A 15,927-nucleotide genomic window follows, 5' to 3' on the forward strand; every position below is an offset into this window, starting at 1 on the left:
TGCCTGTCCGCTTAGTTTCTTTGAGATCCATTTGTGCGTGTCGTTATCCAAGAGATATAAGTTAAGCCATAGTTGACCAATTAATAGATGCATACACATTTTGTGATCCTTTAGATTTATAAGTTTGTTATGTTGAAACTTTTGAGAATTTTCCCCAATCATTTTCGTTTGACATACTTCGCTTCATCTCACCTGACATTTTTGAATACATTTCCGGTTTAGAGGACTGACTAGTAGCCATGGTAACAAGTGGGCAAGTTGAAAACGTAAGCATCATGCAGGTGAAGTTGGATCTGCTACAGTTTGACCTGAACAGACCATTAGTCAAGTGAGTGGGTTTGGAAAAAATGAATTGGGTAGATAGGGGAAAACATTGAGAAAATTTTGGAAAATAAATGAAAGCATTGGAAAAACGTGGGACATGTTGAGAACACTTTAAAAAAAAAAAACAGAATCCGGATTAAGTTTGCAAATCCGGAATTTTTGCAAACTTATTTTCTTTGTTTATCACCCAATGTTTTTTATTTTTGTATTTTTAAAATGTGTAAGGTAATACTAATAAGAGATATTTTTGTTTCCTGAAGTTTAATTTAGAAATATGTTTTTTCTGCATTTAAAGTAATTTTTTCCAATGGGATTCCCATTGGAAAAAGGCCTTCCCATTGGAAAATGGTTTTTCCAATTGGAAAATCAGCCCAACATTTTTTGTTGGAAAATACTCCCACATTTTCAAAAAAGGAATTAGTGATAAATAACAATCATTATCATTAATGGTTAAAATGTTATCTAGAAAAAGTGCGTTTATAGTACTTTTTATCATTTTTTGTAAAAAAAAAATCCCGTCGACCAATTTTTCCAATTGGTTATTTCCCACAATTCAATATGGGAAAAGTCAGGAAATTGGAAAACTCCAATTGGCACATTGTCCCATTGGAATCTTCCAGTTGGTAACATTGGCAACGGGCTTTATCCAATTGGAGGTTCTGGCAATAAATTTTAATGGGAAAATATTTCAACTTTCCTAAATCTCTTAAAAGAACACCTATTTATTTATTTAGGAATATATTTGAAGTTTTGTTTTATTGTTAACCTGTGTCCTGACATTGTATCCATCCAATTCCAAGCTAATACTTCTGTGCTGATATCTTAGCGATAAGATTTAAGCATCTTTTAATGAATTTGAATGCAATAAATCATATCAAAAATTACCTGAAGTATTCTTACTCAACCAGTGACACAAATTCCATTTTTTAAATATCTTTACACTAGTTTCATCTCCTCAGACGCCATTTTTAATCGATTAAGTTGTGGTTACAAACGACTAAGAACTTATTCATTTTGGGACCAAAGGTATACTCAGTTTTACGCTTAAAAATGTTATTTCGGTTGCCAGTACCTTTACGCAAAAATGTACCATTTTCTTGATTTTTAATGAAGATGTAATTAATTGATGGAAATCCATGTGAAATGTTTTACCTAAGATAATAGTTTATTTCATACACACTGTTCTGCAGAGGGGCAGGACCTTTCAACCCAAAGAGGCTTTTCAACCCTTCTAAAAAAGAACACTTTTCAGTTTTCAACCCTTAGACTTTTAGACCCCTATTTCAAAGACTTTTCAACCCCTACCTGTTTGGACTTTTAACTCCTATATCAAAGACTTTTCAACCACTAGTTGAATTATTTTAATAACCATATTAAAGACTTTCCAATCCCTATTATTTGGTTTTGAGCTGGTCCAAGCTAAACACCATTACAAATGCTGGAAGGCATTTTAGAATGTTAACATGCATCATGTGCCCATGAAATGCCTTCATCAAACAGTAAAACTAGTATATGTTTAAGAAAAAAATATCGAACTGTACAAAAATATAAGGCTGGTGAATTTTGAATTACAAAATAAACGCTATTGGTAATTAATGCCATGGTGTAACTTTACTACATACCCGGTAGTAGTATATAAGCCAGTCATCCTACAAGATAGCAGTGAAGCAAAAATACACATATGATGATTACTTGTAAATCATCTTGTATATGTGGAAAACAATGAACTTGTTATCTAGCTGATTGTAAAAACACTGTCATTCTTAAAGTGACTCGTACCTCATTGGCACCAAATAATCATTTTCCAGGTAATGTGTCTGAAATAATTAGTTAACTCTTTGATACTAAAATTGCAGAACAAAATACAATGAAAGTATGAAAATAAAGTCTTGTTTTAATCAGGGGTGAACCTACGCTTGTTATGTCAAGGACAAATAAATAGCATAACCACTCAGCAAAAGGGACTCATACATAATTTATGGATATTTTGATCATGCATGCCTTGGAAGCAACACCTTTATTTCGTATTTAAAACAAATCTGCTAAAGAACCACATTTTACATACTACGAGCTATAACTTATACGATAAACTCATACCTGGTTGAGCCATTTTGAGGTAGAACATGCACCCAAAATGCCAACAAGTACATATGCATGCATAAATATATAAGCAATGGTTAACATCGTTACTTAAGTATATCCCTCACGCATCAAAATTAATTTTGCAATTGCACTAGTGGCCAGAAGGAGGGGGGGGGGTGACCCCCCCCCCCAACCACAACGTACCGATGTCGTTCAAGTTAACTTTTCGTTTCGAGGTAAGGGATACAGGGTAATCCAGAAGAACTGGAAAAAACAGGGCAACCTTTTAGGTTGTGAAATTGCGAAAATTTGTTTAATTAATTTTTGTTTAGTGACACTGTTATTCAAAGTCAATACAAACACATATATAACAAACATCAATTGTGACTGATAAACCTTTAACTACATACTAAATAATGCATTTATTGAAAATATTTATTACTGATAACAAGAATATAACCGTGTTTTTAATAGCAGAAAGCGCAAAAAATATGATTGGTTAATGCTAAAAGATTTATTGTGGTCTACTATAGTCTCATAAGGTAGAAATACCGTGTGTGATGCTCATTTCTTTCAAATCTAACTCGATATCCTTCATAAGAACCATTTTTGTCGACATTTATTCATCCTTTTAGGAATATTGAAACAATATTATTAATTGTGGTAAACCTTATCTGGGAGTACTTAAGAGTGTATCTTTATTACTCGAGTGAATGTACCTTCAAACCGGTTTAACACAAACATGTCACAGTAATCAATACCATCTGCGTTAAGATGTCGAGGATGTGTTAGGCGGCATTCGGAACTCCTCGGCCATTTTAACGAAAACAACCTCGGATGTATGCCGGTACATCTGTTGAAGTAGTTCGTAAAATTTTGAATTATATCATTAGTTAAATGTAGTGTTTTAGAGTAGTATTTATTGATCTAAGTTTAAATTTATTGTCATTGAATTGCATTATAGCAAACATAATGAAGAATCCCAAGAGTTAAGTCACAAAGTTTAACTGCTAAATAATATTACTACGCGATCTACTTGCAGCGGACTTAAACGTACCACTTTTTTAACTACATGAACTTTTCTTGTTATAATTCTTATTATTTATTTGTTTAGTTGATGTGTGATGCTGATAATACAGAGACAGCTAGAGTGACAGAGTTTGATGAATAAACTTAAATTAAAAAACAGTGAGTACAATAATCCATTTTAACATGTCTTGTGTGTAAAGTGTGATTCCAAAGCAGTAAATATATATATATATATTGTATCTTTAAGTTTTGAATCACAAATTTAGATCAAAGATCTATTATCACACAAAACTTAAAGAATATATATGAAAAGTCGTGTGACTGGTGCAAGTCATATAATATAAAATTTATATTGATCAAGTTAAGCCATGCCATGTAAAAAAAAACATCATATCAAAGATTGTATGAATCATTCTCAGAGCTATTGAAAATCTTTAATTGGTTGTAAGCGGACCATGCACGGGAATTTTCAGTAACCCCACCAGCCAATACAATTTGGCTATTTAGAAAGGCTTTGATAATATTTTTTATCAAATGTTTATCTTTCCTAAAATATTTATATTTATAAATCTATTTACCGGTATAAATCTGTATTTATTTATTTATTAATGCATTTATTTGCTCACTAATATATACAATACACTTATCGTTGTATATTGTCTAGCTAATACATGTATACAAATATGCATAATATGCATATTTATGGGAGGGGGGGGGGGGGTCATAATTACCTGGCATACTGTCTTGTTTTTTCGCATATTTGATTTTGACTAAAATCCTTACTGAAAAAGCAGTGCAGACTGGCCTGTTTAAATAATTAATTAAAAGGAAGAGAGTCTGTTTTAAAGACTAAATAATTATATAGTCAGGATAAAAAATAATTTTTCAAAATCAAGTTCAAATAATTTTCCATTATTTGGTAAATGGAAAAAGGATTATATATATTAAGAATGTTTTACTCGATAGAAAGTAGGCCCAGTATCTTTTGCATTGCAACACTAAGAAAGTAAATATTTTTTTTGTCTTTTACCAATTCCATCAAAGTCTGTGAGTGGCTTATGATGTTAGGCCTGCCAATTCAATGGTTTTCGAAATCATAAATTGAGACAACTTATAACTTTTGTATAAAATCTTCAAAGCTTTCAATAACTTAACATATCATCCACCTTATTGTCTCAATTTAAACTTTAAAAAATAGTTTTCACTCAACAACTTACTTATAAATCAGGATAATTGTTTGATAATGACTATTATATCATTCTGTAAGATAATGTACTGGTACATAAATTTAATCCCCAATATATCAGATGAGTGTGATAGTATATGTATATACTATTAATAGTTGTAGCCCGGATTTATAGCTATTCTGTTTTTTCCGACCTAATCCTCCGGTATACAAAAAATTAAACCGTTGTAATATACACATGTTACTTAGGAAACAATAGAGTCATTGGACTGTCAATAGCTCGAAATTCACGTTTTATTTGTACCGGCATGGGAAAACCCTGTTATCTGATAATGCATATAGCCTGGAATTAACATATCTGGGTTTTCCCATGCCGGTAACAAACAAAAGGTGAATTTCGAGCTATTGGAATTCATGTAACAGTCCAATGACTCTATTGTTTCTGAAGTAACGTGCATATATTACAACGGTTTAATTTTGTTTGTACCGTAGAATTAGGTTGGGAAAACCAGAATACAGGTGGCCATTTAAAGCAGGTGACCTTTCAACCAGGTTTGACTGTAGCTATAATTCCGGGCTATATATATATATATATGTATATATATATATATATATATATATATATATATATATATATATATATATATATATATATATATATATATATATATATATATATATATAAATGCACGAAATCAATGTGGGATTTTCATTAAGTTTTGGTTAAATCATCTTTGTAACAAATTACAGTTACTCCCAAATTACATCTTATTCTACATAATACAAACTGGAGAACAGTTCTTTTTATTTGGTAATGTTAAGAGACTTGAAGACAAAAAAAAATGTTTAAATTCAGAAAACCTTACACAAAGTAGAAACCTTCTATTAATGGCATTATCTTGATGATGAACATGCCTTTTAGCAATTGTATCAATCTGTGAAAATCTACATTTTGCCTTTGACATGTTATACAATATAAGGATATTTACATGGAAATTAAGTTCAATTCTAAATTAACAGTCATGTATTTCTTCCAAAATTTTCATAGTATAAGGAACATGACTTTTTTTATGAATTTAAGTGCATAACTGCAGATAATGATCATTATCTTAAATCAATTGCAAGCCAATTCATAGACATGCATATAGCCCCCTTTTCAAAATATGATTGTAATTGTTTCAAATGACCAGTCTTTCTCTGTGGGGGGTGGGGGCTGTCAGTCATAAGGAAACCTTTAAAAGGCATATTCATTCAGCCAATCAGATGTCAAAATAAATACTGACATTCAATGTAGGTGGATCCCCCCTGTCCGCCCGGTTAGCTCAATCGGTAGAGCGTTGGACTCTGAATCGGACAACCCGGGTTCGATTCCCGGGCGGGCCAGGTCACTTCTGTTGTGATTGGTTATGAAATCCTTTCTACGACCATTCGCACTGTACCACTGCCCATGGCATGTACAGAAGTTGTCAGTTCCTTGCAGAGGTGAAGGCACCTAGTACTGGTTCTGCCCAGGAAAGGTGTGCGGTGGTCGAACTGTCACTCTGGGACCCTTCAATGTGCTCACGCCGGGACCCGGAGTATAAACTACTAACACCACCATTAAGGTGGATCCCCCTTTGGCCTCACAAATATGTTTCAGTTACACTAGGGGGTGTGACAGGGTCAAGCCATAATGGAGCCATAGGCAAGCAGACTTTTATTAACCCAACAACAACAACAGGTGTAATTCTTACCAACTTAGGAAAAAACTTTAAAGGTTTTATTATTCCTCATTTTCTTATACAAATTAAATAACTAACAATGACAAATATAAAATATGATAATTCAAGCATAATATTGACACCAAAAATGACACATCTTGCAAATGGTCTTGAATAAAATTCCTACATTTCTAATAATGATAATACATGGGACCAATATCAAAACCATTATCCTGTTAAATAGGACAATGGATTTGATATTGGTAATTCGCAGACAATACAATGTAATTAAGTAAAAAATCACAGTATGCACATTCTGGTTTCAAACAAAAAATTGTTGCTTAGGCCAAAAAAAGTATTCATAGTTTCCATTCAAATATCAAGAAAAGGTAGGCATACGGTAACTGTTTTTTTTTAGAGGACCATAACGTTTCTTTAGCAAACTGACCTATATCAGGGTATTATTAAGGTCTTTACTAAAAAAGCACATATTGATTAAAACACCAAAAACAAAAAAGAATCAGAAGGATAAAAATAGGGTCAGTTGGAAGGAAACAAATATTTTTTAATCCTTATTTTGTCAATGATGTCATGTCAGTAATCAAAATGATAACACAATATTTAAGCCCTGCATTCTGGAATGTGGGGCCAAATTCTTGATTGTGTAGGGCCAAAAATAAAATGATTTGGTTAGGGTTACATCCTTTTTAAAAACAGAAAGAGTAAAAGGTATAAAGGATTACATTTTTAAAAGACATAATCTCATTATTTTTAAGAATCCACCAGTCATTTAATATGTGCGTTTTCACTTTTAAATACATGCATTTTTACAGTCTTGTTTTCAGTAAGTAACTTTTCCTTAAATGCATTTTTTTGGAAAGTAATTTAAGGTTTATTATTCAAAAATATGTTAGTCAACTTGTGTATGTATTGATTTCTAACTTTTTAACCCCCGCCTATGAAATATGAAGGGGGATATTGAAATGGCGTTGTCCGTCCGTCCGTCTTTCATTCCGTCCGTCCTTCCTTCCGTCCGTCCGTCCGTCCGTCCGTCACCTGTGTTTTCTCAGTAACTAGCCGGTATAATTTCGTGAAACTTGAAATAAATATTAATCACTATACTGGAATGATGCCCGTCCAAAAAATAATTCGATTGGTCAATTTTCCTTAGAGTTATTGCCCTTGATTTTTTGAAAAATGCACATTCACAGCCATTTCTCAGTCACTAGCTGGCAGAATTTCATGAAACTTTAAATAAATATGAATTATTACACTGGAATGATGCCTGTGTTTTTTTTTTTTTTTGGATTGGTCAATTGTACTTGGAGTTATTGCCCTTGAGTTTTTGAAAAACTCTCATTTACAGCCATTTCTCAGTAACTAGTTGGTAGAAATTCTTGAAACTTAAAATAAATATGAACAAACATACTGCAATGATGCCTGTTTATTTATATTTTGGATTGTGTAATTTCTATATGAGTCATTTATATTTTGGATTGTGTAATTTCTATATGAGTCATTTGCCCTTGATTTATTAAAAGATCCATGTTTGCAGCCTTTTCTATGCAACTAGCTGGTAGAATTTCATGACACTTGGAATAAATTAGAACCAACATACTGTGATGATGCCTGTCTATTTTTCTTTTGGATTGGTCAATTTTCCTTAGTGTTATTGCCCTTGATTTATTAAAAAAATCATTGTGTGCAGCCGTTTCTCAGTAAAACCAATGTGCTTATCTTATTCTTTCTGAGATTTGTTTTAACCTTCAAGCACAAACAAGCCATCAAGCACAAACAAGCCATCCTTGGCGGGGGATATCTTTTCACTGAAAATGCTTGTTTATTTTTTGTTTAAACTTGATGTATTAGAATTTCTTTGCGTAAATACCTGCTTATGTGATAAAAGTCTGCTGATAAAAGATTAGATTTCAGATTTTGATATTTCCATTCCAAATTTAATGTTTTACAGCTTAAACTGCTACTAACAGTTTAAGAAAAATGCATAAAACATCAATTTTGGACGGAAGTATGAAAAGCTGCAATCTGATATTTTGTCAGCAGTCTTTTATCACTGGTTTGCAGATATTTATGCAAAATTTCGCTTGTTCGAAGACAACAATTAAAAAAAAGTTGTCAAAACGTTCAATCTGTGAAGTTGCAGCTTTAATAAAAGACTAACGTAAATATTAAAAACACATGAGGCCCCTTTAATATTAACATGTCAATATCAAAAAGAAGATGAAAACTGAAAACTATGAGAAGGACTGTTTCTTATATAATTAAAAATAAATTGCTTAAAGCAAATATCTGAAATTAATAATTGTCATGCAAAGCAGCCTTTAATGAATATGAATAATAGAATTTGGCCTAGAACACCTTTTTAAGAAGAGTGTTTTGAAGTAAGGATTATCATAATGCTGAACTTAATATTATACTGTAGCTTTGTAGCAAATCCTTATGATTAAAGTCACTATGTCTTCCTTATCCTTCCTAAGGCTCTCCATAGTAACATTTCTAAACCTAATAAATTAAGTGAAAAAGGGTGTTTATTGTGGGTAATAAAACACATCTTGATAATGACCAATTAGTTTTAATCTTTCAAGTGTTGGTAGGATGGGAGGGGGGTCTTAACTTTTTGAACTGCCAATATTTTCCTGGTTATTTTGTCCACTATGTCAAAATGATCTGGGTTGTTTTGTCAACCCTGTCTAAATGGGTTGGATATGTTTTGTCCCCTTAGTAAAAATGACATGGGATGTTTTGTCTTACATTTTTATGAAGGAGTTTAGAATAAATAACACATTAGTTGTCATGCTTATATCAAATAAATGCAAATAACTTTCATTATAAGTTTAAAAAATACTCTTAAAACTGCATTCCCACAGATTTACCATTTTTACAACTTTTTTATTTTTGTCTTGGAAAGAGCAATTTTTTGTGTAAATATCTGCAACCCATTGATGTAAGATTGTTGATAAAAAAAACAGATCTTAGATTTTCATATTTTCGAAAATTAATGTTTTAGAGCTTAAACCCTTACTAACGGTTTAAGAAAAATCCATAAACCATCAATTTATGAACTTAAATATAAAAATCAGCGATCTAAATTTTTGTCAGCAGTCTTATATAACTATTTTCCATGGACTGTAGCAAAAATTGGCTTGTTTCAAGACAACAATTAAAAAGTTGTCAAAATGTTTAATCTGTGAGAGTGCAGCTTTAATTATGGAAGCTTTTCAGTCATTTGCCTATATGTCTATTTGATTCAGTAAATACTTCATATAAAGCTAGGCTTATTAGGATATGCTTATTTTTCATTGAGTTCTATTTTTAGCACATAACAGTTTCATTAAAAGAATATATTAATTATTATTAAAGCTGCACTTTCACAAATTTACAGTTTTTGCAACATTTTTTATTTTTTTGTCTTGGAAAGAGCAAATTTTGGGGTAAGTATCTGCAAACCAATGATAAAAAACTGCTGACATAGATCATATCGCAGATTTGCATATTTTCGTTTGAAAGCCAATGTTTCGTGGGTTAACTATTATTAACGGTTAAAATGTTTCGTGGGTTAAACTATTACTAACGGTTAAAGATAAATGCATGATCTAATTTTTTGTCAGCAGTTTCATATCTCTGGTTTTCATGGATTCTTGAAAAAAAAATAAAAAAATACTTCCTCTGTTGGCCAATTGAGAACAAAATCAAGAGGTTTTGGGTTTTGCTGTTTATACGTTCTGGGATTTTTCCAAAGCATTTATTTATAGGACTTATAAATTTTATGTACAGCATTCTGTATATTGTCAAGTGTCCTTTTTTGAAAATTATATACAAAATGTATAAATATTCATGTTTCAGGAAATAACCACCATCTCTCTCAGGGGTCGTCTTTCTCATTATTGTGGAGAAACCTCAAAGGGCATCAGGAAAACCTTCAGCACCTCTTTGTGCCCAGTAGCTTGTGCAACAGTGTTTCAGAAGTATAAATACCTTTTTAATTTGTGTATATCAATTGTATAATGACTTGTTTTTATCTATTAAATATATATTATGATTATATATATAGATGGCTAATCTTATGACTTCCTGATAGTATTTAAGTTGTGAAATATTAAATAATCTAATCATAAAAAATGCTTGGAAATGACAATAAAGAAAGATATTTGTCGAATAGGAAGTTTCACCTGTCCTGTTTATATAACAAATCATTTTAAATCAGACAGAAAATTCAATATCATTGCAGTATCTCACTGTTAATTTGTCTTCATATTTTGTATTGTCACATCAAGGCTGTTTGAACATCCTAGAGAAGATAAGTGTAAAGAAGCGGATATGATATAATAAATATGCATATAAGTGTGCTTGGGATTATTTTCAGATAATCATTAAAAAGGGGATAATGGATGACTGGCCATACATATGGGGCTATGGACAAGCTTCAGAGCAGGCTGCCAGCGACATTAAATGACAAGCCATCTATGCTGGACATTCTTCACAATAAAATGTGATGTCACAGGAGCTGCCTATCTCAACAGCTCACACTGTCCGTATTTGACTAAAGGAATGAATGAAGTCACTGCAGAAGTTAGATTGAAGAATGTCCATGTCACTACCCATCATTTGGAAGGAGTTGGATACAAAAAGTGTGGCCTATGTATTGACACTAGTCCAACATTCCAGTTACGGACAGTCTTGATTTGTTTGATTACATTTCTGACCAACATGATGGTCTAAAAGAACACTTACTCGTAACTGGTAAAATCATGGCCCAGTTGTTCCAAGAGGCAGGCGAGTGGGAAGTTACTAGACTCCATTTCTTTATGGGTTGATCTGAGGTTCCAGTTCAGTTAAAGTACTGATGGAACACCAAGTGTTTGCCATAATACAGCAACATTTGATTTGTAACTATGTATTTGTTTGAATTGTTGAAACAATACTGTTTACTAAATAATAGGGATGGCAAAGAGTACCCGAGTACTCGATCGAACGTCCGAGTACTCGAGTACAAAATCACTCCTCGAGTTATCGGAAAAAAAATCTATAAAAATCACCAAATATACGATTTACAAATAAAATATCAGATCTGGTTAGTTGCCAAGAGGACAATTTACGGTCCCTCTAATCCCCGCTCTGTACACAATTGACCTCAATAAATTAGTTGACAGTTGACAGTGATAGTTGCAAACTGTCAACAAAGGACCCCTATTTCAAATTAGCACTGATGTCAATTAGCGAAGTTTTGATAGCGGTACTTGTGGCGAAGTTTAGTTGAGTTATTGCCCCCTGAGATTTAATTGCCACATTTGGGGTTTGGTTTTGAATGTTCTCACAAGAAACAACACAATTTAATTTTTACAGTTTTTAATTTGTTTCAAATTTAATATAGTTTTCTTAAATGATTTTCCTAAATAATACACAATAAATCGTTTAACTGACGTTTTTAATAATCCATTGTCCAAAATGAAAAACTTCTCATAGCCCTCTCAAACCGTTCCTTATATACCTTTCTTTCCCACCACTCGGGCACGAAACGCCCGAGAAAAACGTGCACAATCCGACAGGATTATATATCCGTCGGATATGATCCGGCGGAATACTCGCGAAAGTCGCGACAGTACTTTCACCTACACAATTCTATTGTATACCAAACCTTTCACCAAACAATGGACGCTAACGAGCGAAAGAGTATCGACCGTTGCGAGAATTGATTTCCTAATGGGCGTATTTTAACAATGATTATCACAATTAATTGGTTGATAATTTAAATCAAGAATTATGAATATTAATGAGGTAAACAACAATTACACAGTACGAAAAACTATCATTTAAAAAAAATGTAGAGTAAACAACTGAACAACCGAACTTCGTATTGAATTTCGTTCACTATTTTTATGTATGCTATTAATTTTTGTTCATTGTAATTCTGATTTCTGCAGTGCGTACTTGTATAAAATGAAACGAATAAGACAAATGAAAAGCTTGAAACAACATTTGTTTTCTTTATATATCATTTATTGTTAAAATACGTAATGAAAGTTTCCTTAAAAGGTGAAAATGAACAAAATTACGACCAACGCACAATATACGTCATTAACGATACATGTATATACACAATCATGTCTTCGCGAACACATATTCAATTTTTCCGAGTAATCGAGTACCCGAGTACTCGATCGAACGATCGTCCGAGTACTCGAGTATTAATTTTACTACTCGTTGCCATCCCTACTAAATAATGTGTATATATATGAAGAATAATATTATATATAATTTGTAAGAACCTTTTGATATTAAGTAAAACGTCGATAAGTCTAAATATGTATCTGTTAATCATTTTTAGCTCGACTATTCGAAGAATAAGGAGAGCTATACTACTCACCCAAGCTTCGGCGTCGGCGTCACCCCTTGGTTAAGGTTTTGCGTGCAAGCACACATAAGTTAATATCTCAGCAACTACTTGAGGTATTGCAATGAGACTTGATACAATGGTACTCAACCATCCAACCTACTTAATTAACCAAGTTAGATAACTCTACTTTGCATTTAATGCAAATAATAGACCTTTATTATTTGACTTAGAAATTCTGGTTAAGGTTTTGCGTGCAAACCCACATAGGTTAATATCTCATTAACTGCTTGAGGTATTGCATTGAGACTTGATACAATGGTACTCAACCATCCAACGTACTTAATTAACCAAGTCAGATAACTCTAGTTTGCATTTAATGCAAATAATGGCCCTTTATTATTCGACTCAGAAACTCTGGTTAAGGTTTTGCATGTAAGCACACATATGTTAATATCACAGCAACTACTGGATGAATTGCATTGAGACTTTATAAAATGGTACTCAATCATCCAATCTACTTAAATAACCAAGTAAGATAACTCTAGTTTGCATTAAGTTCAAATAATGGCCCCTTTTTATTCAACATTCTGTTTAAGGTTTTGCATGTAACCACTTTTAAGTCAATGCTTCAGCAAATACATCATGTATTGCATTGAAACTTTACAGACACAGGCTCCCAACCATTTGACCTTCTTATTTAATCAAGTAAGATAACTCTATCTTTCATATTATATAATTTTTGTCCCTTTATTATGCGACTTAGAAATTCTGGTTAAGGTCTTGCATGTTAGCACACATAGGATAATACCTCAGCAACTACTTGATGTATTGCATTGAGACTTTATACAATGGTATTCAAAATTGTCGGGACAGGGACTATAGCCCTTAATTTACCCAAATATGTAACATTCAATGCAAAATTTCTAATTGGCTGCAATTAGGTAGTTCAGATGCAGGAAAAACATCACTAGGGTCCTTAAGAATAGCTTTCCATCTGACAAGGTCCAATAAAAGGAATTTGGCATGTGACTGTTTATTAACTCTCAATTTATTGGATGTGAAATTATTTACATGATTTGTAAGAACTAAATTATATTGATATCAAATGATTGTTTAAATTAAATAAAATAGATGATTACATTCATGAACTATTTTTATTTCTTGTTTGTCAATATGAAGAGTAATGCAATGGCTTTTGAATTTCATAAAAGAAAAGGATGGAAAAAATGTAGGTTTATTGTTTAAGCAATTAATTAAGTAATAATAGTATTTTTTTCTCTTTTTTTCAAATTGTGCTATCTTATAATACAGATCGTTATTTGTTTAATTTTGGTACAAATAATGTATATAAGGTATGTCTAATGTTACAAATAGCATAAATTCAAATGCAAATCATGGTGACTTGACTAAATGTGAATGCTAATTAAATCAAAATAGTTAATAAATAATAATGTTCATTTGAAACAATTGAGAGTGTAAGTTTGGTTTGTGTATGCCATATATTCCCCGGGGGGGATCCCAAACCTAATAAATTAATAATGAAAAGTATATTACTATGCGCAGTGCTATAATCATTCACTTATTAAAAGTAAATGTGCTGAGTAAAATTGGTAAAAATTCTGTCTTTTTTTATGTATTATTTATTTATCATATACATTGACAATTGATTATAATTTCATAATATATTATTTATTCTTTTATTGTATGTATTCTAGATCGTTAAATAAATATAAGTAAATATGCATTCAGATTTCTGTATTTAGTCTTAAATAATAAATGTTAATATTGCGCTTAGTCCCATTAAATCCCTTGGTCTAATATCAAAATCCCCTGAAATTAACACCAAACTCCCCTGGAATTTAAACGAAAATCCCCTGGAATTCAGACCAAAATCTCTTGGAATTAAGATCAAAATCCGATGGACTTTAGACCAATATTCCCTGGAATTCAGACTAAAATCCACTGCAAAGCCTCTCAAAAATATGGCATGCATGTATTTGTGTCTGTCATTTACCTTAAAGGTTGTACCCACCAGGAATACTTTTTGTATCCTCTCAAAATTCAGACTAGGAAACTGACTTGAGGTTGAATATATAAGATTATGTTTTTCATCATTTTCAGACAAATAGAAAATCAGCTAAATACTTATTCAACAATAAATGTTTGAGAATGCTAAATCTTAGCAGTACACAGGGTATAAATCTTGTGAAACACATAGCAATAACGTGCTAAATAATGCACGTGAATGTAGGTAACTTGTAGTAGTAGAAGTCAAGTATCATCTTGGTTTATTACAGCAGAAGCAGTGATTACGAACTTCGTTATCACAGCCCTAGAAACAGAAGCGTTTTTATTAAATCTCCCAGGTTGCGGAAACATGGCACATCGCAGGTGCGGATCCAGGAATTGATGTTAGAGGGGTAATAACTTAGGGGCGCAACTTTTGACATGTGCTCCTCCCTCAGAACCGAATGTATATGGCATAAAGTGTTTTACGGGAATTTGGGGTTACTCCCTCATGTATGAAGTCGGAAATGGTGCATTATGAGCGTATTTTATTACCTTTGTTTCTCCGATATTGATAAAAACAATAAACTTCGATTATTTTAGAGGTGGCGCACGCCGGGCGCTTAAACCGCTAGTGCTTCGACCAAATTCCTTGAGCTACACAGTCGGTCCAAGGCCAATTCCCCGCTATTTCGGCGCGAACACAAAACCACCGACTGTCCCTCCGGACCTGGGAGGGGGCATGCTTACCATTGACTGGTGCATTACTTTAGCGACAGCGATAGTTGAATAGGATAATATCTTAATTGTCTGTTAATATGTTCACTGATAAAACTTTTGCGGCCTTGAACATTGCATCTCATCAGTCATGGCAGTATTCTTCAAGTTCAGGCTTCTTATATTCAAAATTCAAAATGTTTATTTTCTAAACCATTAATTGATTTATCAACACCGTATTCACACATTCTCATTTACAAGAGGTTTGATAGTGATAAATCAAATGTGGAACGCATGGACCATTACTCTGGTGAACGAGAATAATTTCATATAGCACGATGTACATGAAACAATGACAGTATGGCGAGTCATTCCTTCACTATTTTTACCCATAAATACCACAAATTAAGCCTTTTCATACAATATATCTCCATCACCTCTCCGACTCCTTAATAATTTGTGTAAATATATGAACATAATCATGTGGTCTTTGTTTTGTTTTCCTTGTTGTAGTGTGCGTGTTCTATGTT

The sequence above is a fragment of the Mya arenaria genome, chromosome 16 (assembly GCF_026914265.1).
Source record: "Mya arenaria isolate MELC-2E11 chromosome 16, ASM2691426v1".
Classification (NCBI taxonomy): Eukaryota; Metazoa; Mollusca; class Bivalvia; order Myida; family Myidae; genus Mya; species Mya arenaria.